The sequence below is a fragment of the Cebus imitator genome, unplaced genomic scaffold (genome assembly GCF_001604975.1).
Source record: "Cebus imitator isolate Cc_AM_T3 unplaced genomic scaffold, Cebus_imitator-1.0 Scaffold136, whole genome shotgun sequence".
Taxonomy (NCBI): Eukaryota; Metazoa; Chordata; class Mammalia; order Primates; family Cebidae; genus Cebus; species Cebus imitator.
The window spans coordinates 4,469,589-4,473,580 of record NW_016107451.1 but is presented as its reverse complement, the minus strand read 5'-3'; the positions used below and the strand labels follow the sequence as shown (position 1 = coordinate 4,473,580).

Here is a 3,992-nt window from a genome sequence, read left to right as displayed (position 1 = left end):
CAGATTCCTCCCTCATTGGCTTCCTCCCCAACTCCTCTAATCCAGCTGACTTCTACTTCCTGACCACAGACACTCCTTCCAGTCCAAGAGCCACCTGTGTGACTTTGAGAAAATCACTTCACTTGACAGAATCCCAGTGTCCATGTGTAAGATAGAGGAGAATTCCATCTTCCTCCTGAGGCTGGTGGCAGTGACAACTGAGACTGTGTGATATGTGACCATGCCTCGCTCAGCACTTGGGGTAAATGTTAACTGTGACTGAATCTTTACAAGTCATTTTAAGAACAACTTAACCTTACTTTCCTAAACTGAACCCTCACTGGGGCTCCTCTGTGAGGTCTGTGTGGCTTTCCTCTCATTCCCTAGCCACCTGGGTCTTTCTCGACTAGTAAGGAAAGCTCCCCATGACTTCTGAGCAGGGAGCTAATATGCAGATGCCCACCTCCTTCTAGGAAAAGCCACTGAATCACAGTGCTGAAGGGGAGCTTGGTGGTCATGCCGGGGGTACCCCATCACCAAGATCAACCGTCTTCGAAAATAAGACAGGACATTCAGCCGGCCGTTCGGGGTGACGGACTTTCCATCCCAGAACCATGGCCCAATTTATCTGTAACCTTGTGGAGAAGACCCTGGCACTGGTGAATGCTGCTGTGACTTATTCAAAGCCTCAGCTGGCCACATTTTGGTCTACGCCAAGGTCGAGCTGATTCCTCCTACCCCTGCTGAGATCCCTAGAGCTATTCAGAGCCTGAAAGAAATAGTCAATAGAGCTTAGGCTGGTAGCTTCAAACAATTCACGGTTAAGGAAGCTGTGCTGAATGGTTTGATGGCCACTGAGGTGTTGATGTGGTTTTTTTTTTTTTTTTTTTTTTTTTTGAGACGGAGTTTCGCTCTTGTTGCCCAGGCTGGAGTGCAATGGCGCGATCTCGGCTCACCGCAACCTCCGCCTCCTGGGTTCAGGCAATTCTCCTGCCCCAGCCTCCTGAGTAGCTGGGATTACAGGCATGCACCACCATGCCCAGCTGATTTTTTGTGTTTTTAGTAGAGACGGGTTTCACCATGTTGACCAGGATGGTCTCCATCTCTTGACCTCGTGATCCACCCGCCTTGGCCTCCCAAAGTGCTGGGATTACAGGCGTGAGCCACCGCGCCTGGCCTTTGATGTGGTTTTATGTAGGAGAGATCATAGGCAAGCATGGCATCATTGGCTATGATGTTTGAAGACCAATCTTTAACATCTGGTAATATTTGATTTATTATTTGAGTATTGTTGGACCACATGTGATCAGACTGCTACCTGAATAAAAAAAGATGTGTAAAAAAAAAAAAAAAAAAAAAAAAGAAAGAAAATAAGACAGACATGACTTCTACCGTGAATCTTTCTAAAGTACATTATACCCTTCCCTGTATTTCCAAAAGGAGGGCAATTGACCTGAATGTCAGTTACTCTCCTTTTCCTAGTAATTCAGGGCCATTGTGAGGGATCAACATTTTTATATTAAAATGCTGGAGAGCACTAACCTTTGAGTGCCCATTGTATACTGGGTATCTTATGATGTCATCCAATTCTTATACAACCCTGATATAAGGTTTGGATATTATCTTCTTTTTGCAGATGAGGAAACTGTCTCAGAGCTGTTTAGAGACCTGCTGGGGGTTTCATGGTCTCATGCAGAGGGGTTGAGCCCCTCTCCTCCTCCACATTGCCTGTCAAGAGCCGTCAGGTTCCGTTTGGAGGCCCCTGGCTGACTCACAGTTCTTATGTGAGCTTTACAGGTTGCCCTCGCTTGGCTGGGAGCTGGTAGTATACACTCAGGGCAGTCACTGCCTCGCTTTTTGGCCTGCACTGGCCTGAGAAGGTATGTACTATAACACGTGCTTTTAGGCCTTTGATTTCTTGACCTGGTAAGGGTCCATGACATATGTGCTATTTACCAGTGCCTTCTTTTTCAGCCACTCTCTTCTCCTGGTTCTCATGAGTTCACCCTTTCTGAACTCACTGGTTGCTCCTTCCCAGAAGCTTTCAGTGTGCCCTGGCTCTGCTCCCCCAAACATCTAGGTGTTCTTCAGCAGCCCCCTTTGGCTCTCTGTTCTTTTCATATTCTGCTCCAGTATCACCCCTGGGGTCTTCACCCCCCACCAGCCACGGTTTCACCACCTCTGTGCCGAGGACTCTCAAATTTACATCTCCTGTCCAGACCTTTGTCCAGAGTTCCAGACTGTGGCCTCATGACCACCAACCACCATATCAACTGCCTGACAAATGGACATCTTCCCTGGCTGACCCACTGGCACATAAACTCAGTTCCCCCAAACTGAATCCAACATCTTCCTCTGAAGCATCCACTCTTCTTGTGATCTCTGTCTCAGTAACCACCCCTCCCCTCTGCCTCATACCTTATAATAATATGGGCTAATATTTCTCAAGGGCTTATACAACGTAGCCTCCATGCTAAGTGATTCCATGGTTCTCACTTGATCCTTAATCAATCTGAAGACGTTGGCATTATCTGATTATCATCCCCATTTCACAAATGAAAAGAGGGAAACAGAAGTTCCTGGCACTTGACAAGCACTGGTTTGGTTCCTTCTATGGCCTTTGGTTTTTCAACTATCTAAATTCATAAATTAAATCAACTATTCTCTTTTTTTTTCCAGGTTCTGTTTTTTTTAAATTTTATTTTAAGTTTTGGCTCTGGGGTACATGTGCAGTATGCGCAGATTTGTTACACAGGTAAACGTGTGGCATGGTGGTCTGCTGCACCTAACTAGGTATTAACCCAGCCTGCATTAGCTATTCCTCCTGATGATCTCCCTCCCTCCAGCCCACCCCCAACAGGCCCCAGTGTGTGTTGTTTCCCTCCCTGTGTTCATGTGTTCTCATTGTTCAGCTCCCACTTATAAGTGAGAACGTGTGGTGTTTGGTTTTCTGTTCCTGCATTAGTTTGCTGAGGATAATGGCTTCTGGCTCCATCCATGTCCCTGCCAAGCACATGATCTCATTCCTTTTTATGATTGCATAGTATTCCATGGTATATATGTACCACATTTTCTTTATCCAGTCTATCACTGATGGGCATTTGGGTTGATTATATGTCTTTGCTGTTGTAAATAGTGATGCAATGAACATATGTGTGCATGTATCTTTGTAATAGAATGATTGCTATTCCTTTGGGTATATATATCCCATAATGGGATTGCTGGTCAGTTGGTATTTCTGGTCCTAGATCTTGGAGGAATTGCCACACTGTCTTCCACAATGGTTGAACTAATTTACATTCCCACCAACCATACATAGCAGCTGTTCCTACCTGGGACATACCTAGGTGTCCAGCTTGCTTAGTGACTCTAGCTTGGCAAATGGATCAGCAAGCCTGGCTCCTTGTTCTGAGATATCTCATCCAAAGACCTTTCCTAGCTGAACTGAGACCCTGCCTCAGGACGCAGCTGCTGTCTATGAAGACAGACAATGTGGAGAGAGTTACACGGGGACCCAATTTTAGGCTGTACCCCCTAAGCTTGCCCTTCCTCACTTCCACTCCTCCCTCAAGTAGCACCCTCAGGCCAGCTCGGGTACATGTGCAGGATGTACAGTTTTGTTACACAGGTAAACGTGTGGCATGGTGGTCTGCTGCACCTGTCTAGGTATTAACCCAGCCTGCATTAGCTATTCTTCCTGATGAATAGGTTTCAAGGTGTTTTTTCAGGTGAAGATCTGCTAGATGAAAACCCTTCTACCTGCCCAGGTGTCTGGTTGGTCACCCATGGTGGTCTTGAGGCCAGTTCTCAGCCCCTCCCCTGTTATTATTACCACTATTGTCATTATCATCCTCATGACAATCCTGTGAAGCAGTTTTTTTGTTTTTTGTTATTTTTTTTTGAGACAGAGTTTCTCTTTGTCACCCAGGCTGGAGTGCAGTGGCGCAATCTCAGCTCATTGCAACCTCCGCCTCCCAGGTTCAAGCAATTCTGCCTCAAGCTCCTGAGTAGCA

The 3,992-nt window shown here is 46.3% G+C and overlaps 1 pseudogene; it reads left to right on the top strand.

Annotated features, from left to right (window-relative positions):
* The first annotated feature begins 422 nt into the window (after window positions 1-422).
* On the top strand, window positions 423-1,317 carry LOC108313423 (annotated as a pseudogene).
* The last annotated feature ends 2,675 nt before the right edge of the window (window positions 1,318-3,992 follow it).